This window comes from Ochotona curzoniae, unplaced genomic scaffold (genome assembly GCF_017591425.1).
Source record: "Ochotona curzoniae isolate NIBS_2020 unplaced genomic scaffold, NIBS_Ocur_1.0 scaffold_4506, whole genome shotgun sequence".
NCBI classification, from domain to species: domain Eukaryota; kingdom Metazoa; phylum Chordata; class Mammalia; order Lagomorpha; family Ochotonidae; genus Ochotona; species Ochotona curzoniae.
Window position 1 is genome coordinate 3,546,486 of NW_024467119.1, and position 26,621 is coordinate 3,573,106.

Below are 26,621 nucleotides of genomic sequence, written 5' to 3' on the forward strand. Positions count from 1 at the left end.
GTACAATTCAACATATTAATAAATTTTCAGTGTAGAATGCTTAATATCCTAATATTAAGTATCTCCTATCCCTCCTCACTGACGAATGAGACAAGTTTCTGCCTTCAGCAACTAGCTGGTAATGTTCTTAGAATAATATTCTAAAAAAGCAATCACAAATTTTTCAGTCATAACGGACAATTCAATATTACCAAGTCTAGAAATTTTCAGGAACATATGCACCAGATCCCTCTGACATTAGCAATAGATAAACAACCATCTACTTATCAAATTAGCTGTTAAGTTACTCACTACTTGTACTGCATTGTCTGTAACCACATTCCTTTCACACAGGAAAAAGCAGAACTCTAGTGAAAGTAAAGTTTGATGACTGCTGGGTGTTTATTTAGATCCTTGATACTTTTAGAACTGGTTTTTGTATAAGGTGAGTGATGAGGGTCTAGCTTTTTACTTTTGTGGACTGCTATACAATTTTCCCAACAACATTTTTGAAGAGACCCGCTTTTTTCCCTGGGTTATTTTCAGTTCTCTTGTGAGAAATTAGTCAGCTGTATATTTGTGGGCACCTGTATGGGGTTTCTATTCTGTGCCATTGATCTTCATCTCTGTGCCAGACTGTTTTGATGACCACTGCTCTGTAGTATGTCTTGTGGTCTGAAGTTGTGATCCTTTTAGCTTGATTTTTATTCCTAAGGATAGATTTGGCTATTTTGTCTCTTGTGTTTCCAGATGATGTTTCATATCATCTTTTCTATTTCTGAGAAGAATGTTGTAGGGGTTTTGATGGGGATCCCATTGAATCTGTATAATACTTTTGGTAATATGCACACTTTGATGATGTTGATCCTGCCAATCCAAGAACAAAGTAAATTTCTCCATATTTCAATGTCTTCTTCTATTTAGATTTCTTCTATTTCTTGTAATATTCATCATAGAGGTCTTCTGCATCTTTGTTAGGTTTATTCCAAGCTATTTTAAATTCTTCTGTATATCTTAAAGGGTGCTCCACTTGTGAATTCTACCTCATCCATGCAGTTATTTGTGTATAGTAGGACCACTAACATTTGTTCATTAATTTTATACTCTGCTATTCTGTCAAATTTGCTTATGAGGTTGGACAGTCTCTTGACTGAGTCTTTTGGTTCTCCTACATATAGAATCGTGAAATTTGTGAGCAAAAATAATTTTAATTGCTCATTTTCAATTTCAATTCCCTTCATTTCTTTTTTACAACTAATAACTCTGGCGAGGATGTTCAATACTATATGAAATAGCAGTGGTGAAACTGGACATCCTTGTCTAGTTTCAGATCTCAGTTATAAAGCTTTCAGTCTTTCCATGCTCAGCGTGATGTCAGTGTTAGGATTTTTGTAGATTGCTTTGACTGTGTTGTAGAATGTCCCATAAATGACTATCTTGCTAAGAGTTTTCAGCATAAAGTGGTGTTCATTTTATCAAATGCTCTCTCTGTATCTATTTAGATGATCATATGGTTTTTATTTTTCAGTTTTTGATGTTGTAACCCACCAGTATTTGATTCACACAGCTAAATGCCCTGGCATTTGGTGCATATCCATTTCTTTTTTTTTTTTTTTATTTATTGTTGCTTACATTATATTATGTAGTACAGTTTTATAGGCGCTGGGGATCCCCCCCACCCCTCCCATACCCCTCCCCCCATGGTGGATTCCTCCACCTTGTTGCATAACCATAGTTCAAGTTCAGTTGAGATTCATTGCTTGCAAACACATGCCTAGCATAAAGTTCAGCGTCTTATTGTCCAGATAAGTTCAGTGGCCTCTTGGGGAGACCTTCTATGGTCTGAAGATAGGTCTAACAGAGTAAAGATCCAGTCAGTTAAAAGCCCCAACAAGGCCTCAGTATCATTATACAACATTATGGAATTAATTGACATAGTATTGGGTAAACAATATGTTAAAAATAATGCAAGTTCCATTCTTCGAAATGTTTTCTTGGATTATAATGTGGTGTCCTTCTCTCTCTCTCTCTCTCTCTCTCTCTCTCTCTCTCTCTCTCTCTCATTATTTATTTTTCATGATATAATCCCTCAGTCCCACAGATTTCCCCTTCTATTTCCCCAATCCCCCCCGACATTTTCCCTCATATTGTAACAATAGTTCAGTCCTCAGCAACAGTCACAAGTCCACCATTCTTCTGTTTAAGTGTATCCTGACATTGTAGCTTTATAGAGAATGGTATAAAGTCCAGTTTTCTATTATCAAGACATACTTAACAGTTTCATTGGGAGACCATCATTTATTCAGAAGTAGAGATGCATACTGCAAAGTATCTATTTGATGGTATTCATGCCTCCATTAATCAGATTCTTTTTTTAAAAAAGATTTATTTATTTATTGAAAAGTCAGATATACAGAGAGGAGGAGAGACAGAGAGGAAGATCTTCCGTCCGATGATTCACTCCCCAAGTGAGCGCAACGGCCAATGCTGAGCCTATCCGAAGCCAGGAGCCAGGAACCTCTCCTGGGTATCCCATGCAGGTGCAGAGTCCCAAAGCTTTGGGCTGTCCTTGACTGCTTTCCCAGGCCACAAGCAGGGAGCTGGATGGGAAGTGGAGCTGCCGGGATTAGAACAGAGACCCATATGAGATCCCGGCGCATTCAAGGCGAGGACTTTAGCCACTAGGCCACGCCGCCGGGCCCCCACTAAACAGATTCTATAAATAGATGTATATTCATGCTAACCTACATATGTATTGATCTTGTATTTTGCATGAAGATTGCCTTAAATCTCCATATCTTTTAATGTCTCCCACATCCTAGTCTATATCATCTGATGTTAGAATGCCTCCAGCATCTCTTTTCTCATTTTCATTTGCCTGGAATTTGCTTTTCCATGCTTTCACTATATGTTTCTGTGTATTTTGGTGTGTTTCTTGTAAGCAACAGAGAAATGAGTTTTGTTGCTGGCCCAGTCCACTAATCTATGTCTTTTGGTTGATTAATTTAAGCCAGGTATGTTCAGGCTTAACCTCAACAGATATTGATTTGGTCCTGTTTGATTTAGGTTTCTTTTATGGTTTTATTGAGATGTTCTCAATGTTTGCCTTTGGATTTGGTGGAGGTTGTTCTCTTTCTTTGTATCAAATCTTTCAGCAGTGCCTTTAGGCAAGTCTGGAAGAGGCAAAGTCTTTTAGCTTTCGTTTGCTTTAGATGTATTTTCTTTCATTTTCAAAGACAAAGGAAAGCTTTGCTGGGTAATTTATTCTGGGCTGACCGATGGTTTTTTTGTTTTTTTGTTTTGTAGATTCTGAAATATGTCACTCCATTCTCTTCTGGACTATAGAGTTTTCTCTGAAAGGTCAGCTGCGAGTTTAGTTGGACTATAGAGTTTTAAAACTCAAGAGATGTGGCACAAAAATAGAAACCAGAAACAATAAAACTCATATCCATGAAAGAGAAAGGTAAGAGAATTAGGAATTTAGCAGGTTAACCAGACATCTGTATTGTTGAAATCCCATTTGCGGGTTGATTCAAGGCCCAGCTGCTTCACTTGTGATTCAGCTCCCTGCGAATGTGCCTAGAAAACAAGGGGAAATGACCCAAGCATAAAACAAAAGGTATCAACTTGACCCAGCCCCAGAAGTCACGGCCATTTAGGGAGTGAAGCCGCAGACAGAAGATAGCTGCAGCTCTCCTTCCCTCTCCTCCGTCAGACTTGATGCAGCTTTAAAATATCACTGAGTTTAGAGAGTGATCAGAAGAAAACATCCAGGATAAATCAATAGTAAATCACACAAAAAATTAGCAGTTATTTTATTTTCATTGGAAATTCAGATAAACAGAGAGGAGGAGAGACAGAGAGGAAAATCTTTCACCCACTGATTCACTCCCCAAGTGGCCACAATGGCCAGAGCTGAGCTGAGCCAAAGCCAGGAGCCCAGATCCTCTTCCTAGTCTCCCACATGGGTGCAGGGTCCCAAGGCTTTTGAGCCATTCTCAGCTGCTTTCCCAGGCCACAAGCAAGGAGCCGGATAGGAAGCAGGGCTGCCATGATTAGAACTGGCACCCATATGAAATCCTGGTGCATGCAAGGCAAGGACCTTAGCAGGTAGGCTACTGTGCTGGGACCAATAATAAAATTTAATGAAGCCAGAAGGGAACATGCTGGAGGCCGGATCCAGCCAGTTCGGAGCTTGAGAAGGGCGCATGAAAGAGACTTAACGAGAAAAGAAATGGACCACTACAATCTCCGGATCGTAATGGACAATGGAAGGAAGCTGACCCCTTTATTTATACAGAAGCAGTCACATGCTCTGGCACAAACCTCTTATGTCGTGGTGTTGCATCCACTGGACCGCAGAGTGCAGGGCCCTGAGCAGTATAATTACAAAGTTTTCTTTAGAGGCAGTTTGACATGGCTTCAAGGGGGGACACAATTTACAACAGCTTGAGCAGTGACAAGACGGATCACACACTCCCTGCTTATCTCGGCCTGCCAGCCCCTGCCTGCTCTCCTCGGGTCTGGGCTCTAACCTTGGCGCCACCTGTGACAACCAGACCCTGCCTTGAATTATCTGTGGTTTAATAAGGCTGGGGCCTTGGTTTATGGGGATTGGGGTCATTGGTACTAGTTGGACATTAGGCCTGCACGCTCACACAGTTTGTTTGCTAAGCAAGTAAAGCAGGAGTTATAAAGGCAAAAAGAATTGCAGTTAGCAATGAGCCATATTTACTCCATTTGATTTCAACTCTGCAATGGAGAAGCGGGTGTTTCTAAGGATAATTCTGTCAATTGTTTCACCTTAAGGCAGGGCATTATCCATGCTGACATTGCAGCCAGGAGCGTGTCAATAGACCACACACATTAATCAGTAACTCCTACTACAGTTCTCATCTACAACTCATCAGTTAGAGGAGGAAATATATCGCAGAGGGGAAAAGATGAAGATCAGAAACAAAACTGCAAACATAATTCCCAATACAACTTCGGACTCAATAACCCTAAGTTAGTTAAAGCACGTATTACGATGTTAGAACAGACATTCTAGAGCTCTTGCAGCCCAAGGGCCATCAGATCACCCGAGACAGCACACATTGCTAAAGGCCCGTTCACCAAGACACTGTCGGCAGCATTACCTCCCAAGCTCACGGTGGTTGTAGAAACCATCTCGCCAGGGCAAACAACAATGCCTCAACAGATTACAGAATTCTCACCGGGTGGTCGGGGTGGCCTTGCAAAGGGAGGTAGAACTGCGGTCAGGTGGTTTTAGAGGCATCCGCCCAGCCCTGCCATGCAGCGGGAAACTCCCCCGGGCCCTGCCAAACGGGAGCTGTTCTCTTCACACCTTCATGTTGTTCACACCTACTGCATGGACCCCAGCAGGAACATAATTTAGACAGAAGAAATAGTGAGAAAGAAAGACACACACACACACAAGCACAATTTAAGCCTAGAAGGACAAAAGAGAGAATGTGAAATGAAACGACGTTTAAAGAGATGAGAAAATTCCTCAAAAATTTCCAGTGCTGATGAAAGGCATCAGTACAGATTGAAAAATCCAAAAACATTGCAAATATGATAAATAAAAAGAAACCCTGCAAATTAGGCTTGACCAATTTCCTGCAAAATATCCATATTCACCCAAAAACACATTAAGCACACATTAAGATGTGGGGTCTTACTTACAAAAGGGGTCTTTGAAGATGTTATTAAGTAAAAAACTCCAGGTAAATCATCCTGGATTCCCGGAGCCCACCCTCAGTAAAGTGGCTGGGGTTCTTAGTGGGAGGCAGGGCAGCATTCTGTCCCGGGCGTCCACGGAAAGCCTGGCTTTTCTGACTCCTGGATTCAGGCTCAATGACACTGACTTCAGATTTATGTATAAAATTCAAATCTAGAATGAGAAGGCAGGGCAGCAGCTGTCTTTGGAAAGGGTGTTAACGCGTAGCTCCCACAGCAGGGCCTGATGCTGGCCCAGGTCGGCCACACCACCTTCCTTCCCCACACTGGCTCCAGCTCCACCCTGGGTATTATACAACCAGTGCTGAACCATTCTGGGAAACTCTTGTCACAGAAAATAAAAGTAATCATCCATTTATGTAAAAGTGAAGATTGGGGCACTGCCAAAAAATACTTTAACTGGAAACTTTCTGCTTTGTTTCGCCTTAAAAACCAAACAGCGTTTTGCAGTATTGATTCTTCCCTTTTTCAACCATGAGAGTGTAACCTTTTCCTTCTTCCCACGTGATTTATTTCCTCTTGTGTGTTATTGCCTGGCAAATGGTTTTTCCTGCACACGCAGACATTTCTAAGCACTTCGCTTGGTTTTTCCCATGACAATTTCAGGGTACACTTAATGTCATCTGGAATACTTTACATGGAAGTGAAGAGTGGGAGCGGAAGGAAATGTCACAGAACCACGTGATGCATTAGCTGGGAAAGCCAAGGCCTCGACAGGTCACGGACAGCACTTCCCCAGGACATCAGTCGCCACCGAATGAAATCAGCCAAACTTGAACCACACTCCAGGTGTTGTCTAAGGGGAGAAATGGCCCAAACATCAGGCCTTAACTTGGCCTATTTAAGCTCAGGCATCTTATACCTTGGAAACTCTCAAATCATTTCCTAATATTCAGTTTACAAATTTTCAGCTTTCAAGTATCACGCTTGAAATTCTGAGTAGGCAGGTTATAACTCAAATATTTGAAGTTTTTAATGTCCTCTTAAAATGTTTGAGCTTGTCTGTGCTATTTGTGTGTCCATCTAACTCTGCTTTCAAACAATTAATATTTTTAAAGAGAGGGAAATGGACAGGTGCTTCCTACACCTCCTTCTGAGTCCTCACACCGTCTTCACTCCTCCCTGGCCATTGTCAAGGTTAATCCTGCCCTGCTCTCTGTCTCCTCCACTCTGCACTTACCTCTTTCCTGGTTCAACTTTGTCCCATGAGCCACTTCACCTTAGAAGATGCCCTTGCTACGCTAAGCCTCAGCTTCTCCATCAGGAAGCAGGCATCTGGGTTCCACTTCCAGAAACAGTCATGAAAATGAAAATGAGATCGTAGAGAGGGGACTTCTCCCAGTGGTCAATAAACATCTTTTTGCCTTTGTGTAATACAAAGACAGAGTGCGTAATGTAGTCAAGAAGTACTCGTTAAGGTTCCTGAATCATCACTATAGTCAAACACATGAAACCTCTCACTTGGGTATCAGTCGTCTTAAGTCTCAATTCCACCTCTGTTAAAATGGTGATAAAATTGCTCCTCAAGGGTGTATTTGTGAAAATGAAACCTAAGATAATGCCTGCAGAGTGCTTAGCATAGTATCTGAAATGTGAAGTTTCTCAATAAGTCGAAGTACCTGATGATGCGGTTAGTAGTCACGCAATGGTATTACAGCCTTTTCTAGTTAGGTTTGGATTCAAGTGTTTGAGGGAGACAACACGTCTACACAACAGCCCTAAGAAATGTTGAGCTTTTTATTTCTGTCTGGATGAGAACGCTGCACAGCTCTTTCCATTCCGTAAGTTCAGTCATTTTTAGAAATGTGAATAAAAGAGCCGCAGAGCAAAGGCAGATCCAGCAGCCCGAGTGCGTGCTTCCCCGCTGCCGCAGTTCTTCAAGTGCGGTGGGCGTCTTCTGTCTGAAGCTCCTCACAGACCACAGACTCCATTCAACCAAACACCAGAAGCTTTCCAGTGACACAGGCACGGGCGAATGACTACCCGAGCAACGGAACTTCTGGGGGACCTTGCTGGACTTCCTACCTTATTCCTAGGAACAGTTCCTGCTGAGAAAGGTTTGCAAGGATACCCCTAAGAAATCCATCCTCCTGCCTCCCCGATGCGTCAACATCATTCTTGCGTCTGGGGCTGAAGTAAAAATGCCACACAGGCTGTGCCCAGTGAAGTGGCTCTTCTCAACACACCCCTCCCTCCAAGCTTAGGAGAGGAAAAGTCACCTCCTCCATGGAGAATAAACCTGTAACACACAATTTCAGAAGAATAAAAGTCATAACACCAACCTCTGCCAAAAGCCCACCAATGCATTAGAGTCTCCTTGGAGGGGAAATTCAATAAAATGCTAAGAAAAAATCTGCCAAAACAGCCATGGAGCAGGCAGAATGTCCACACAGACTTACCGTCTGCAGACAGGAGCCTGTGCTGCACAGCTCGCTCTGCCTTCCAGTGCGATCCATCTCAGGGCGTGGGATCGTTTCAGGAGCTATAACATTGAAACACCTAGGACTCAAATCCCAGACCCCTTGGGCAATTCACTTAGTCTTTGTCTTCCCAGGTTTTCCCCTCTGAAGAAAGCAAGCAAAGAAAAAACAAACAAACAAGCAAGCAAGAAAACTACCTTGTCAAGAAGAGGGAGTCCCACTTGTGTCTGGGAGTTCCTGGAACATAGGAGTACATGTTTCCTCATGTTTGCTGGGCCACTCCCTCCATCTTGTGCCTCCATGCTGGGAGGGCACTGGACCAGCAGACCTGGCCATATCTGAGCAGCTAGCCAATGCCCATTTATCAGGGCTCCCACTAGACAAGAAGGTGAACATCTGACCTGTGAGCCTACAACCAGCGCCTGATTCTATGGGTGTTCAGGGGAAAGAAGCTTATGGAAGATCTTGGAGTGAAGAACCAACCAAACAGCAAGATTCTACTCCAGCCTCACCGCTTTCTCCGTAAATCTTCGCAAGTGCCTTGATGACTCTGAGCCTCATCATTCTCATCCATACATGGGGGATGTATTAACAGCTTTTCGTAAGAGATGTTTCAAGTACTCCCGCCCTGACTCTGGTTACTGCCCATACGTTTTGTTCTGTTTGATCATTAAATAGGTGTATCCGGTGTCTACACGACATGTGGCTGTCACTGCAATGGCTGAAACAAATCTCAAATCCCTAAAACAAGAACATCTTTCCAAATTCACCTTACCCAATGTGGGCACACAATTAACAGGCCTCTCCCACCACCTGCAAACCCCTATATTTAAACTTAGGGATCCTCTACACCGTCAGGTTGCAAAGCAGTTTGGCTTTTGTCCTACAAGTGTTGGTGAATTACCAACTAAGGCCCTGCTCTTCACGTATACCCCAACATGTTCCTCTTCCTTCCTTGCAGAAGCGAATGATCCTCCACCACCAAAGACAGCAACATACAGACGGTGCAGCAGTGACAGACCACAAACAGCAGCAGAGAACGAAGACTGGGAAAGAGACAATAATGCCATCACAACTCTTTTCCTATTTAGCTACATTACATAACATCTCTGGGTAGAATCATATTTGCATATCTTCAGAAAATTGGAAGACCTACCGTTCACAAAGTTCCTAGTGGAAAATCAATCCTATATAAATTAGGAGAGAGAGAAGAGTAACAGCCAAGGTGACCCACAGGCTCTGTGGCCTGCTAGATGCTAGGGAGTCTGAGAGCACCAAAGACAAGCAGCACCTGTTCCTGTCCAATGCGGGTCGGAGTTTGTTCCTACAGACTAGCGCCCAGAAAGCCTCACCTCTGATGGAGGTGTCAGAGTAGCTCTCAGACTGGAACCACACTCTGGCCAAAAATGCTGTATAAAGATTAAGTATGTGACAAAAATTTGTAGCAACATCAGCTAATTGCAAAGTTAAGGGAAAGAAAGTAATTAAAATTAGAGATGAGTCAGCAAGTAATTCACTTAATTGTAAGCACAGAACCTTCCCCAATCTGTAATCTTTTCTTCTTCTGAATTTTAAAAAAAGAAAGGTATGTAAGACACTTAAACGTTTCAGTTCCGACTCTCTGGAGTGGATGCAGGCTGCCTGCATCCTGTCAAAGCACACCAAAGCAATATTATTTAATGATTTGTCTATATGTTTTTTAATTGTTTTGTACGTGTGTGCCTTAAAGAATATTCTCCACTGAACTTGGTTTAAAAGTAATATGAGTGTTTGGTATCTGATGTACAGGTAATCAAAACGCGTCACATAATTCAATGTTACAAACACATCATGGGGTACATTACAGTTCAAAATATATCATTTTATTTAAAAAGAAAAAACTGCAAACACATGCGTTCAGGAATGCATTTGAAAAACAAAGGTACAACTTTAAAATTCCACAGAGGTGAGGAGAGGAAAAAAATTCACGTTATGGTCTCAAGTGTCTGTGAGCCTCAGTTGTGTTGTTTGTGTTTGTCTCTTAACCTGTGTTTTTCTAGTGCTGTCAAGCCAAACAATCAATGTCATTGCAGCAAAATAGCATGTAACCCAGCACCCTCTCCCCCTTCCTGGCAGGGCTGGCTGTCCCGCTGGCTGTCCTGCTGGCTGTCCCGCTGGCTGTCCTGCTGGCTGTCCTGCTGGAAGTCCTGCTGGCTGTCCTGCTGGCTGTCCTGCTGGAAGTCCTGCTGGCTGTCCTGCTGGAAGTCCTGCTGGAAGTCCTGCTGGCTGTCCTGCTGGCTGTCCTGCTGGCTGTCCCGCTGGCTGTCCTGCTGGCTGTCCTGCTGGCTGTCCTGCTGGAAGTCCTGCTGGCTGTCCTGCTGGAAGTCCTGCAGCCTGCTTCCCATTCCTCTTTCAAAAGCCCAGAGTAGCTCACCCAAAGCAGCAGCTGCCAGGCCAGGCCCCCAAGAAACATGAGCCGAGTCCACGCTCTGCACACTCTGGGCTTATATTCCAGAAGCCGAGCTTGACACCCAATTACACCCTGTGTCAGGGGTCGGGCTGTACCCCGAAGAGCCCTAGCACTCAGCACCTTGGAATGTTCTTTGCGAATAAAGCTGTTGCTTCCGTAATTAGTTAAGTGAGGTGGTGCTGGGGTAGAGTGAACCCTTCATCCTATCGCACGGTGACCTTATATAGATGACACAAGGAAGGACAGACACAGCAAAAGCCTCTGCTTCTCCAGGCCAAGAAGCCCAAAACAGATAACACAACCCCAGACACACGGAAAGCATGCAATAGCTTCTCCCTCACAGCTTGAAGACAGAACCAGCCCTTCCACACCTTGATTTTGGAATTTTGGTCTCCAGAATCAAACAGCCTGTAGATTATATGGTGTCCTGCCTCCCTGTTTGAGGCTCTTTATGATACCATCCATGTAAATTCCTGCATTCCACAAGGGCCTCTCTCCTCACACGTCACAGCAAGGTTGCCATGCCTTCCCAGGTCCTACCTTGAGGCTGCCCTGGAGCCACAAAGAACCACTCATTCAGGAATCAAACGTCCCGGCTTTGGGCCCCAGCTTTGCGTCATCTTACGCTGAGTCTCCTCGTCTGCATGCAGAGCTGGTGACATTGCTAAATCAGTCTCATGTAATGCCCAAGAGAGCCAAATAAGACAGTAGTGGAAGATGCTTTACGGTGCAAGAAGCAGCAATCACAGCATGAAAGCACCGTTATAATTTAACACCTAGTGCTACTGACTGGCCTTGCTATGATGTCTTCATGCAGTCATTAGCCAAGCAAAAATCTATTTTTTTAATTTCATGTATTAATTCATGCATCTATTTTGTCATAAATATTAAATTAGGTCTGACAACGCAGTGTTTACATCCTGAGGATACTTGAAAAGAAGTCACTGGGAAGACATTTCAGCAACATTCCAAACCAGAACCCCAACATTCCAAATCAAAGTGCCCTGGTTCAAGATCCAGCTCGTCCATTTACAATTGAACTTCCTGCTGAAGGAAGCAGGTGGTGGCCCAGCACTCGGGACCTAGCACCCACAAGAGACACCTGAATTGACTTCCATGCTCCTTGCTCCAACCTAGCCAGGCCTCAGTTACCGTGAGTATGAAGTAAGTGAACCAGTACATGGATATGCTCTCGCTCTCTCTCTCTCTCTCTCTCTCTCTCTCTCTTTCAAGAAAAGACATTGTCCCTACTTTCACACACCTTGTTTTTGATGTAAAGAAATATCTCCAGTCATAATTCTGAAGAGATATCTTGACCACAAAGCTTAGTGAAACACAGAAAATGGGGCCCAGCTGAAAGCAAATGAAATCTGTGGAACTCTCAGAAATATGCCAGTGCTTTTGAGTTGTTTGGATAGGAGTAAGAAGCTAAATTACAGCTATCCCTGATACTCTTGACCATGGAAAAGGAGAATGGAAATAATTGAATCCCCATAAACAGGTTGATTGTCTTGTGGTAAAGGTCTCTATTAGTCAGAAAACCTGTTTCCTAGCAACATGTAACTCACGAGATAAAAATGCTGAAATTTGCCATGTCTCAAAAACATTAGGAGGGAGCTATTTACCCGGAGTTCGCCCTCAGAAACAAGGCTTTCATTGACAAGATGTGAAATAAATGCCCTTTGCCCTCGAGTTTTGGTAAGGCACCCAATGATAAACAAGCAAACACAGGAGCACAGCCAATGAAAAGACCAAATTCCCCAATGGATCTGCACAGATCCACCAGTGCAAATTTCCTCAACATAACCCAACTGATATAAACTCATCTCTCAAATGGATACGAAATACAAACTATGTTAGGAAATTTTTTCTTATTTGTGATTTCTTTCTAAAGATTTCTTTTACTGTATTTTATTTGAAAGACAGAATTACAGGAAGAGAAGTAGAGACAGAGAGAGAGATCATCCATCCGGCTGGTGGCTCCCTTCCAAATTGTGCCACAGCTGGAATCTAACTGAGCCAAAGCCAGGAGTCAGGAGCTTCTTCTGGGTCTACCATGTGGTGCAGAGGCTCAAGGATTTGAACCATACTCTGCTGCCCTCTCAGGCCATTATCAGGGAGGTGGATAAGAAGTGGAGCAGCCTGGACTTAAATTCAGTGCCCATATGGGAGGCTGGCACTGCAGAAAGAAGTTTAGCATGCCCACCAGAGGCTCAACCCCCACTAACAACTTTTAGAGGGCAGTTTATAGAGTATGGCCAACTGTAATGAGTATTTGACCAAGGGAATCAGCAAATATGTTTCTGCTGAAGGTGTTGGAGCTGATTTTGTGAAAGATGGGAGAGAGCTGAGTAGAAAATAGGGCAGAAGGCCCAAACAGAAGCAAGGGCTTGGAAAGGATCCATGGAGAGAGAAGTTCTAAGAGAAGCCAGTGTGACTACAGAAATGAGAGCGCAAGGTAAGGGTGTAAGCGAGGGGAAGGCTAAGCGATTCTCTGCCCGTGTTTCCTTCATGATTCTTGCCGCTAGAACAGCGTCCTGATACAACAGGAAGGTCACTTGTTCTAACTTCCCAGCGCAACATCCACAGAGTACTATTTTCCTAAGCATTGTAGGAGGGGATCGTTAAACAATTCATGAAAAAAAAACAGAAATAAAAGTTTATTTTTGAAGCAAAAACATTTTCAAATCCAGGTAAAATATTTTCATCATATGCAATTTTCCATGAACTTTTTGAAGACCCTTCCTATGCACAAATTTCAGCAATTTTGCACCAAAATAGCCACAGCTTTTAATTCACTCCATTTTTCCATGAACTTTTTGGAGGATGCCTTGTACGTTCGTATAGCATATCTTTCCAACTAAAATTGACGTACTGTAGCACAGCATCTACGAACTGCACTGAGTCTTTACTGTCTAAATAAATGTATTGCAATTTTTTAAACTATAGTAAAATGTGAATAATAGGTTTTGCAAAAAAATGAAATAATACAATTACACATGACTCAGCTGTGTACACACATCCACTTTGGCGTAGACATTCACCGTTATTTCAGGATAAAAGTTGGAGCATCACAGCTTCAGAAAATAAGCGTTTGCCGAACTCTATTCAGAAAATGTGTTTTTGACTTTTCGGTACCTTATAAAATAATGACTGAAAGACTAATATTTTTCTACTCTACGAATATTCTAGATGCTTCTTTTTCTCATTAATAATGATGGAACGGTCTAAACAGAAAGAATGAGAATGTTGCCTTTTTAATAATAGATACCTGGTTTCAAAATTATAATTTCATGCTAACATTAGTGGATCTCTACAGCCCTGGTCTTTGCTTCCTGTGCTTGGTCCAGTGTTCTTAGTATTACACAATATCGATATCCGCCTCTCGTTTCACGTATTGCACAGGATCTTTGGAAGCTAAAGGCAAAAATCTGTCAGCTGAACTCGGTCAGAGCTGACCTGTGTCCTGACCTCTGAGTACTAAAAATTAGAGAAGAAACTAAAGAACACTGGACATCTCTGCAGACAAGAGAAGGTCAGAACCAAGAGGCAAGACAAAGAGGACCCGCTTTCAGCAAGCTGGATGTTCACTGGAGACTCGCTGGGCTTCCACCTGCCAGGAGCTTCTCTGCACAGACCCACAGCTGGCCTGGGGATTCTCACAGCTGGCCCGGGGAATCTCAGCTCCCAAACCTGAAGAAAGTGTTCACTTACGATCGGGACCTTCTTCGGACTGATCTTGGCAAAACGTAGCAGATGGAGTTTGTCCTTATGTGCATATGCACCTTCTTCTGATTTTGTTGTTCAGAACTACAATTTTTTAAAGATTTATTTATTTTTATTGCAAAGTCAGATATACAGAGAGGAGCAGAGAAAGAGAGGAAGATCTTCCATCTGATGATTCCCTCCCCAAGAGCTGATCTGAAGCCAGGAGCCAGGAGCCAGGAGCTCTTCTGGGTCTCCCACGCAGGTGAAGGGTCCCAAGGCCTTTGGGCTGTCCTCGAATGTTTGATAACAGTAAATCCTGTAGACCTCTTGGCCTGAACATCAGCAGCATACTGAAAATTCAAGTGCAACATAGCATGATTTTTTTCTTCACCCCACATTTACCTGAATACCTTTATTTCATCTGGGATATTAAGTGAAAAAAAAAACTGCTTTTTTTTTTCAACTGTGCAAACTACAAATAAGATTCAGCCACATAAAGTAATAATGATCTTAATTAGAGCTCAACATTGACATTAAGGTTCGTGGATTTAGGCTGAATATGCAGCTCTTTACATTGCACTGCAAGTGTGAATTAACAAGAGGCCATTTAGCTGCAGATGGAACACATTAGAAGCAGCTCAAGAATACTAGCTTCCAAAGGTAATGGCAATGTGGCAACCAGAAGCAGAAATAGAGGAAAAGGATGCAAGACTAGAGATATTGGATTCATTCTAGTTGAATACTGTGAATAGGAAGCGCAATTTCGTTAAACCATTTAGTCCTTTTGGTCAATTCAGAATTATAGTGCTCTGTATTCTTGGCTGTGGCTTAATTTCCTAAACAAAATAAACGGCACGTAGTCATTAACACACTCTGAACAGTTCACCCTACTCCATCCCACCTGTTTGTAAGGCAGTTACTGATGGTCGTCTGTGATTTCAATAAAATGCAGCAGACAAAATCAGAATATTCAAGTTCGCACGAACATCCAAGCCTGTCTAATTCAAACCTCTGACTTTCTAATTCAAACAGATGGATTAGGTGCAGTGCAGATGAGAGAAAGTCACTCTCCTTAAGAACAGAGCCAAGAGTGACTCTGCAACCTGAATCGCAGCTTCATTGTGGTTCAACTTCACTCCCCCAGCTTTAGAGCGCAAAGGCAACACAAAACAAGGTTAGCAGTGTAATGAAAATGACCAACCATCCCTGGATTTCCTGGTTCATGCTTCTCCAGTGTTCTCGACAAAGCAGCAAGAAAGGACGTTTTTAAATACAAGTCAGGGCCCATCAGCGACTTCCATAAAATCGATTACACCCACAGATCTTAATGCTGGGTCAGGAGTCTGTGAACTCAGATGGAGCAATCCATCTTTTCTAGATTCCACTGCCTTTGCATGAAATCTAGCATTTCCTTCGATTGTGAGCACAGACAGCAGGGAAAGGTGTTTGAGCGGTACCTGGAGTTTGTACACTAACAGCAATCATAAACAGAAGTCAATTTACACTCTCTGCTGATGTCTTCAAATTGTATTTATTCTCATTTCATTTAAAATCATAGTGGTTTGGGGGTGAGCTCTGGGTATAACACTGAAGAAGCTGCTTGGACAGCATATCAGAGTGCCTAGTTTCAAAGTCCACCTCCACTCTCAGTTCCAGATTCCTAACAATGACAATTGGGAAGCAAGAGGTGCGGATCAAGTGGCTGAGTGTCCGCCACCATGTGAAAGACACGAGTTAATATCTGGCTTGCAGCTTCAATCTATCCCAACCCGGCTGTTGCCAGCATTAGGGCAGTGAACCTCTAACTCTTTCAAACAAACAAGAAAATACAATTCAAATTCACAGAACTTTTAAAGCTGACTTCTATAACAAGCTGTTTACTGTTTTATTATAGAAGTGCACAGATTAGTGCAGATTTTTTTAATAATATAATAGCTACAGTTCACTGTCACAGCATTTCATAAAAATAATTATGTTGATGAAGCATTTCTATCACTGTTTTGGTATAATTTTATGTTTAGTCGTAATTATTAATTATAACTTCATAAACATAATGAGATTTTCTTTATAAAGGCATCTTCATTACATCCAAATTCCTCTGGAGCCCTGGGTCTTTCTTTTATGTCATCAAAAACTTCCATCTGGGTAAACAGCATAGTCCACCATCGGGAGTCCCAGCGCTGCAACATTTAGAGCCCTGTTCAGTGGCCCTGGCCGCATCTCATGCTGAGCTTTGGCTCCTGGCCTTGGCCCTGCCTGGGCCTGACCTTACCTCATCAGTCTAACACATGTTCTATACCGCTTTCCGAGCCTCCTCTTTGCCATCCCCAACATCAGGGATTAGCACATACTTTTTCTGTAAAGTGTGAACATTTCGGAGATAAATATTTTAGGATTCACCACTTGTTACTCCTCTGCTGACGTTGTGCCAACACAACCACAGACATGGTACAGACCAGCTGGCTGCGCTGTGGCCCTACCCACAGACCTTGCTCATAGAAACAGGTTCCAACCAGATCCACCTGCAGGCTACATCCTGAACGCAGCCTTCAGACCTCAGTCTGTGTACTTCTCCTTGCTGTGCCAAAGAATGCCTCCCCAGGCAGAGGAATCCTTCATCAATGAATGTGAACTTTGACGCTGCTTCCTTTCTGTAAGAAAAGCTTGGTACCCACACACTGCCACCATTTGCGGAATGAATTAAAAAAAGACAACACCTGGACCCCCAAGAGGGTAGAGGCTGGTTGGATTTTTAAACAAATATACCAAAAAAGCTTGAAAGACTTCGGTTGCTGCCACAAACCAACACAGTGACCATGGATTCCTCCAGAGGGAATCCCTCTTGAGTCTCACTAGTTAGAACTCAGCGTATTACTTTTCGAGAATTCCTGAGGTCTAATATCTCTAAAACCACTGATTCATGAACAAAAGGACAAGATACACAGACAAGGAATCCCATAGTCTTTCCCTTTCTGGCTTTCTCTTTTATTTAAGGCCAAAATGTCAAATGTCAAAATTTTTGGAATTCAATCTGGCTAAACTCTGCAAAATAATACAAGGCAACAAGGAGAACATGGGTCCTCTCTGGTTGGTATAAGAAGAACTGGCAGAATTAGGATTACAAACTCCAGAAACCTCAGGAAACGGTCAGACACGACACTCCATTTGGAAGCTGAATGGCCCATATTTTACACAGTACAGAATTCCAAAAAGACGGCTTGTTCATTAAATAGCCACAAAATTATACCCAATTTCTCATTCAAGCAGATAGCTTTTCTACATAATCACCTTTGTCTTAGTTATAAATTTGATTATTAGAAGCTAATGAAGTGAATACCAGCTTTAATCTTATATTTTAACATGCGCCTTTGATTGCCCTAAAATGTTAAGTGAGACTTTAATAAAGGTCTCTGTAACAGAGAAACTTAACTCCAGTGAACCACTGCGTGATGATTTCACACACTGGGATTGTCTACCAACAACATTTTCTCTTTAAATGGTTAACAAGTTACCAGCAATGTTTACTTACCTCATTTGGTCTTTACAAAAACCCTCCAACATAATCAAGAATTATGATACCTCACAGATAAGAAAACTGAAAATCTATATTAAAATAGACAAAGTCGCATTTTCTTGAGCAAAAGCTGGCCAGAACCCCTGTCTGCTGTACATGATTCCTTCCCGTTAAATGCTTCCCCCGCAACAACGCTGAGACAACACTGGGAAACCGAGGAAGGATGAAGAAGAACCGGTTACTCCAGGGCATCTGATTCTTGCTTTATTTTCGGCAAAGATCATCAAACATTTACTAAAGCAGGACAGAATGGGTCAGACAAGGCAAACACCAGAATAGCTAGGTAAATAACAGGACAGATACATCATTCCCAAATATTTAAGTGTTTCGAAAGCGAACAGCTACAGGTAAAGAAGATAACAAGAAAACAAAAACACATTTTAAATTAACTAAAGATAAAGAACAACATAACAAAATATGTGGGACATGATTAAATAAGTAATTAGAAGGACCTTTTTAGAATTCAATGTTAATCAACAAAAGAAAAAAGTTGTCATATCAATGATCTAAGTTTCTGTTGAGAGAAAGAGAGAAAGAGTAAAACCAAAGAAAGTAAAGGAGTTAAAGCATTGTAATAAAGACTCCACAAATAGATAACTTCACTGAAAAATTCCTCCAGACATTTAATGAAGAAATAACAATTCAATGCTTATATCACAAAACGGAAGAAGACATTTCGCAATTCATTATGTGAGTCCTGAATTGTTCTTGACACTAAAATGAAACAAAGGTGTTACAACCACACAGAATGATCATGGTCATAGATTTCCTCAACAAAATATTAATACATGAAATCCAGCAATATATTAAAAACAGGAATACACTAGACTGGTTCAGTATTTGAAAATCACTGTAATTTACCATGTCCATAGGCTTAACCAAATTTTTAGAATATTATCATCTTAATAAATGTGGGAAAGCATTGACAAATGTTGACACCAACCAATGATTAAAAATTCTCAGAAAGTAACACTAAAGACGGACAGCACAAATGGCCCAACTGGCTAATTTTACATTCCAAGAACTGGCATTCAGTAGGAGTGCCAGTTCCTGCCTCTACTTCCCACCCAGCTCCCTGCTGGTGGTGGGATAAGCAGCAGACAGTCCAACGCCTTGAGACCCTATACCCAAAGCCAGGAAGAAGCTTCACATTAGTTCTACTCAGCCGTTGCATCTATTTGGGGAGTGAACCAGTGAATGGAATATTGATCTCCTTCCCTCCTTCTTTCTGTAGATCTGCATTTCAAATAAAAATAAATAAATCTCTTTTTTTAAAAAAGATTGTACCATATAGAATGGAAAAACAGAAACACTAAAGGAGAACTTGCAGAATAACTTCCCTTCTACTGTTCTTTTTCTGTTTTCCCAATTGTCCAGAACAGATAATAACCCCTCTCTTTTAGCTCACTTTGCATTATTTTTTAAAATCCTGAGATAAGCTTCTTTGGAGAGAAAAAAGTTTTTTCAGCATTCAATTTTGAGATGACAGCCCAGCACAATAGCTAGTTGGTTAATCATCAACTCACAAGAACCTGGATTCCATATGGGCACCAGTTCATCTCCCAGCTGCCCCACTCCCCATCCAGATCCCTGCATATTTCCTGCTTGAACTTTAGAGTTCAGGATTGGGTGAACCCATGGTGTAGTGTCTGATGCCACCTGGTCATGGCAGTTGTGCAGAGATGACCGCATGGTAAGCCAGAAAGCAGAGAGGGAAAGTCTAAGCAGAACCTTAATTCGTTAGTAGTCATTCCTCTCATGAAAACCACACTGTAAGGGACTAGCTCCATGACTCAAAGACCTCCCTCTAAGCCCACCTGCCATAGGCCATGATCAGATCAAGTATCCGCTCTTAATCTATTAACCATTAAGGTGAAGATATCACGGTTGAAGTATCTTGCAGGAGTTTGGGAGCCAACTCTTACTCCAACCATAGCTTGCTCCCAGACTCCAGAGCAAGGCACGCAGCCCACTCTCCCAGACTCCAGAGCAAGGCACGCAGCCCACTCTCCCAGACTCCAGAGCAAGGCACACAGCCCACTCTCCCAGACTCCAGAGCAAGGCACGCAGCCCACTCATGCTGAGAATGACAAACAATTTTCAGCTAGTAGAAGCGATCACAACATAATAGTTGAAATTCTTTACTCCCTGCTACCTGGAAGACCTGCATGGAGCTCCAGCACAGCCCTGGTCCCTGAGCAGGCCTCTGGAGAGCAAACACACGAGTATTCTCTCCTTCTCTTCCACTTTCTCTCTTTCTCTTTCTCTCTCCATATCAAATAAATAATAATTTTTTTAAATGCATCAAAGGTGCCAGGGCAGCATAACATGCTAATCCTCTAGCTCCAAGCACCATCATCCCATATGGGCCTTGGTTCATGTCCTGGCTATTTCACTTACAATCCAGCTTTCTGTTGATTGCCTGAGAAGGCAGCAGAGGATGGACCAAGTCCTTGGGACTCTGCACCCACATGGGAGATCCAGAAGAAGCTCCTGGCTACAAGCTTCAGATCTGGTCAGCTCTAGTCATTGTGGCTATTTGGGGAGTGAGCTAGAGGATAGAAAAATTCTTCTCTGTCCCTTCTCCATGTGTAAGACTCTGCATTTCAACTATATTCAGAACTCTCCTAGCAACATCCACAGGCATGGTGTGTGGAGAAATGTCCCCTCCTCTGCTATTGGTGGGAGTGTAGCTGGTGCAACAAGTGTGGGAGTCAGGATGGAGAGTGCTTGGAGAACTGAAAATCAACCTGCCATATGAGCCAGCTGTCCCACTTCTGGGAATATATCCAGAGGAAATGAAATATGGATATGAGAAAGGGAAAGAGGATTGATGCATCTACTCCATGGAGCACTACTCAGCCATTAAAAAGAATGAAATTCTACGATTCACAAATGGTCCCAGCTAGAGACTATAACATTCAATGAGATGATTCAAGCCCAAAAGGACAAATGTTATATGTTGCCTCTGATAAAAAGCAACCTTCATGCAAGATTAATAGCCCTTTCAATACTGCTTTACTGTATCTTGGGGAGAGGGATTGATATTTTTCTTTTTATGTTCATTCATTCAAAAAAAATTGTTTTTCTTATAGTTCACATGATAACATCATTTTTTTCTGGAAGACCTTTAATTTTCATTTCTTCAACAACACATTGGTCATTCAGTAGCATGTTATTTAACTTCATGTTGCTGTAATTTTCTATATTTCTCTCTGTTGTTGATGTTTTGTGGCTTTTATTTAAGGGGATGTGTAGTAACTGTGTGGTAGAGACTGTCACATACAGAGGAGAAGCTAACATGCAGTGTGCATCTCTACTTCCGAATCAAAGACGAACTCCCATTGAAACTGTTGAATGTATCTTGACAACAGACTGCTGGACTCCCTGCCACTGTCCATGCCTATAAGGTCAGGATACACTTAAATAGCACAGTGATGGGCTTGTGACTGATTGTGAAGGACTATACTATTGTAATGACAGGGGGAAATTAGTTGGGAGGGCAGGGGTTTGTTGGTGGTGAGGGAAAGGAAATCCTGGCACCAAGGACTACATCCCAACTGCCAAGGAGACCACTGGGAATAGGAGTGCCTTCGGAGGCCGAGAGCTCTGAGGTCACCCACCCCCATCTGGAGCTTCCACAGGGGATGGAAGAAGTCCAAACTCTGCTGTGCAGAAACCAGAGCCATCGGAACGATGGCCAGGAGCCCTGGGCAGTCTGCAGAAACAGAAGAATAATAAACTTCCTTCGGGACTAGGGAAGTGAGCTTTCTCTGGTCCTCGCCTAGCTCCGGCTCTGGTCCCCACCCTCCCTCGTGATGACCATTAGGATCGCCCCAGAAACCCCTCAAAACAAAGGAACAAACATACAAACAAACAAAAAACCTAGAATAGACAGACAACAACAAGGAAAGTAAGAATCAGACAGGAATCATACCTCACTAGGTGGGACACAAAGATTAGTTATGCCTCACTGGGGTATTGGGGATTTCTCTGCACACCCCTCATAAAAAAATGTTCTGTACCTAAACTGATGACACAAGTCTTGCTAGAGTTATAAGCAAGTTCAGACCATTCGAAAAACAACCAAGTTCAGCAAAATCATGCTTCAACACTATAAACAGCTAAATACTAACGTGAAAATAGACACGAGACAGCTGAATAGTAATCTATAGCCATTTGATGAGTATAGAACCCGGCTGAATATAAGCCAAAATTGAAATGTCTATGAAGAAATCACAGGATGTAGTTAAGAACCTGCACGTTCCTATTAACATATTGGTTAATCAATTCCATGTCAATTAATGCAATAATGTTGTATATTATTGTTGATGTTATGTTGGGGCTTTTAATTGATTGTGGCAATATTTTGCCGGCTTTACCTTCAGACCAGAGATGGTCTCACCAAGAAATCATTGAACTCACTAGGATAATAAGATGCTGGACTTTATGCTTGTTAAATACTTCCAATGAAAGAATCTCAACTGAATTTGAACTGTGGTAACGCAGCAAGGTGGAGAAATCCACCATAGGGAGAGGGTTCGGGGAGGGGTGGGGGGAATCCCAGTGCCCATAACACTGTGTCACGCAATGCAATTAATAAAAAAAACTATATCATAGAGTAATAAAATTAATAATTAATTTTAAATTTGCTTTTCAAATAAATAAAACAATTTTTGAAAAATTGACCACAGACCATATTTTGGAAGCAAATTTGGAATTGTTTTTACATGTAAATGCACTCAGCACTCTTCTAAAACCCTGCTCCTCGGTGCCAAAGTCGACAGAGTGCCTTTCATCTGGCTCACTGGAAGGCCTGCACACTGCTCCCACAGACATCCTGCAGGGGCTTCCATCACTCGCAAGCCACCACACTGTGAGGAAAACCAAGGCACTAGGTCACCTCAGGCGCTTCAGTGAGCAGGTCTCCTGAGCAGATGCGCCTGGAAGCAGAAGCTAGCCCTCTCAGTACGCCTTGTCTGAGTCACAGCACACGTGAGCACATGAAACAGCTGTCTGACATTGCTAAATTCAGAAACTTTTATCATCAGGCAATAGATAACTGGAAAGAACCTGTAGCTGGAGCCTGATTGCTTTGTCCATCTCTCCCGCTTTTCTAGCCAACAGCAGTCAGCAATTCTTACCACCACGAAGTTTCAACTTACATTCAAGCTTTTCAGGATCCTCAACATTTTAAAACCTTTTGATAAACACAAAAATTTCACATACTCCTCTTTTTCAGCTTGTCTAAAAAATCTAAATAAATTTTTATACCTCCATTATAAAAACCCAAGATAAAGTAGTCATTTTTCATTTATCACGACATAATGCTCCAGGTTTTGATTTGCTCCCCACATAATAAACATGTCAGTCACTGGCCCGCCTCGTCATGGCAATCACAATCATTGATCCAAAGAAAGAATTCAGTATGCTTCTTCTATAGATCGTGCATTTCCATAACAATCCTGATTTTTAAGTTCCTAGTTCTCTCTAAAATTAGAATTTTTTACCGTCTACTTACAAATAATTGTCTGTACTTTAGCACAGTAAGCAAATTAAATAAATGAGGAAACACAGCTAGCAAGTTTGTTTCAAGATTTTACTATAGAGAAGGAATTTTTTACCAAGTGGCAAATTAGTTTCCTTTCCTTCAAAAATTCTTCCATATTCTTCCCAATCTGTTCTCAATCACCTGAGCAGTCTAAAAGACGGTAGTAACAGACCCAATGGGGGGACATGTCTGTGCAGTTGTCATCTCTGTCCCTTGCAGGACTGTCACAGCCTCTCCTTTTTCCTTTGTACCTGTGTAACTCTGTGTGTGTGTGTGTGTGTGTGTGTGACTGTGTATCTGTGTCTATGTGTGTGTCTGTCTGTGTGTGTCTGCCTGTCTGTGTCTGTGTGTGTGTGTGTGTGTGCCTGTGTCTATGTGTGTGTCTGTCTGTGTCTGTGTGTGTATGTGTCTGTGTGTGTATGTGTCTGCGTCTATGTGTGTGTCTGTGTGTGTGTGTGTGCCTGTGTCTGTGTGTGTCTGTCTGTGTCTGTGAGTTTGTGTGTCTGTGTGTGTATGTGTCTGCGTCTATGTGTGTGTGTGCCTGTGTCTATGTGTGTGTCTGTCTGTCTGTGAGTCTGTGAGTCTGTGTGTCTGTGTGTCTGTATGTGTCTGTGTCTGTGTGTGTGTGTCTGTGTGTATGTGTGCATCAAGGTTTGAAATGCTATGGGTTCCTTGTTTTCATTTTGAAATATAGAACATCGTTAATGACGATCAAGTAACTTGCTTTAAAATTCTTCAAGCAACTCAAAGAACTAGTAACAGTAACCCAATATTTGGCACAATGTACCTGCCACTAGCATACATATCCCATTTCCTTAAAAAATAAATACAAATAAAAGAAAAGGTACAGATCCAACATCTCCTCACCTCATCACAGTGCCACCATCTGAAAATGCCATTAGCTCCTGGTATTTCCCTCTTTGAGATCAGAGGATTTGACTTAAATCCAGACAGGTGCAACAATGAGGACAAAACACAGGTAGACACACCTGCAGTTAGTGCATGAGCACACATCTACAGTGTTCATCAGGATGCAGTTACCCTCCACATGGGAGGTAGGCCGTAATGTTGAAGTATACTGCTAATATCAAAGACAAAAAGTGTAAAGTCTTGGCTGCAAGGGCCAAATTTTTGGAAATTCTCTCCCCCTTACGCATGTCCACTTATGTTTATCTTCCAGGTCTCCCTAAAACCTTTCCCCGTGGAATTGCACTAGGATTCCGTCCAAATTCTATCTTCCATATTAGACTTTCACTTAATAAGCACAATTAAGTGCGCTAGGCAATATTTAAAGCATTCTGTTACAGCAACACATGAAACTGACATCATGAGCTTTGGGGAATGCACATTTCCAGCAATGCAGACAACAGAAAGATTAGATAACGCTTCAGATAATTGCAAAAGGATGTGGACAGAAAACATGAAGGGGAGTGAGGAACACAGGCGTGAGCCAAGTGGGTACCGAAAAGCAGATCAGGCAGGAAGAGCAGCCTATACAAGGCTCTCAGACACGTCTCCATGCTGCTCAAGGAACAGCGAGGAACCCAGCGCGAGGATGAGGAATGAGCACACTAGCCTTTCCACCAAGAGGCAGCCCAGGCCTTGTGAGATCTCACAGGCTTTCAATTAGGGAGCCTGGAAGGCATTACCACGCTGGGAGCAAACGAGCTGGTCTGAGAGGGGGCGTGGACATGGGCAGCTGGAGGCAGCCAGTGAGAAGTCTGCTGTGATCATCATGGCAATTTTCATAGGCTGGGCATGGGCTAGAGAACAGATAGGGGTGCCGAAAAAGCATCAGAGCCTGTGAATAATTCAAAGTGATGTTAAGAGGATAAACCAGTTCACACAGGAACCTGGGGCAGGAAGCATCACTGCGGGACCTGACCGCTCTGTGGGATTCCTGAGGACAAACTCCCAGCAGGTGGCCACCGTTCTGTCCTCGTGGGCCTTCTTGGTGCAGTCCTGCCGGGAGGAGCACAAGAAGAAGCATCCAGACTCTTCGGTCAGTTTCGCGAGTTCTCCAAGGATTGCTCTGAGAGATGGAAGAACATGTCCACGAAGAAGTCCGAGTTTGAAGACATGGCCAAGAGTGATAAAGCGTGCTATGACTGGGAGATAGAGAACTACGTCCCTCCCAAAGGCAATAAGAAGCTAAAGAAAAAAGATCCTAATGCTGTCAAGAGACCACCATCTGCCTTCTTCCTGTTTTGTTCTAAACATCGTCCAAACATCAAGAGCGAATGCCCAGGGCTGTCCATTGGGGATATGGCAAAAATCGGTGGGATGCGATCTGAACAGTCATCCGAAGATAAAAAGCCACACGAACAGAAAGCAGCTAAGCTAAAGGAGAAGTATGAAAAGCATATTGCTGCATACCGTGCCAAGGGCAAAAGGGAAGCCAGAAAGAAGGGTCCTGGTAGACCTACCGGCTGCAAGAAGAAGAACGACCCAGAAGATGAGGAGGAGGAAGAAGATGAAGATGAAAAATAAATGGCTATCTTGTAATAATGTGTGCAGAATGTGCGTGCGTGCTCAGGCAATTGTTTTGCTAAGAATAATTCAAGTGCAGCTCAAATTTAGCTTCAGTATAAAAACTGTACAGACTTTTGTGTAGCTGATAAGATTCTTTGTAGAGAAAACACTTTTTTAAAAAAAAATGCAGGTTGTAGCTTTTTGAGGGGCGACTAAATACCGCCAGGTTTTTAAAGCTTCTAGTGTTGAATGCTCCTAAATATTTAATGGTTTCTTTAATTTCTTGTGTGCAGAGGCCTAGTGGGGTGCTCCGGGATCCCATATGGGCTCCGGTTCTAATCCCAGCAGCTCCACTTCCCATCCAGCTCCCTGCTTGTGGCCTGGAAAAGCAATGGAGGATGGCCCACAGCCTTGGGACCCTGCACATGTGTGGGATACCTGGAGTAAGTTCCTGGATCTTGGCTTCGGATTGGTGCAGCACCAGCTATTGTGGTCACTTGGGGAGTGAATCATAGGACAGAAGACCTTCCTCTCTGTCTCTCCTCCTTTCTGCATGTCTGACTTTGCAATAAAAATAAATAATCTTAAAAAAATTAGCAAATTTGGGGGTTTTTAGGATATTGCACTCTAGGTGCTTTTAAGAAAATTTTTGTAATGAAATTAGTATGTTATGGGGAGAAAAAAGCGATGCTGAGAAAATTTGGAGTTGGTAACTCCAGGGTCTTA

At 42.6% G+C, this 26,621-nt stretch overlaps 1 pseudogene; it reads left to right on the forward strand.

Moving 5' to 3' along the window:
- Nucleotides 1-25,913, forward strand: part of LOC121147264 — a 130,199-nt pseudogene extending 104,286 nt beyond the window's left edge.
- Nucleotides 25,914-26,621: the final 708 nt, after the last annotated feature.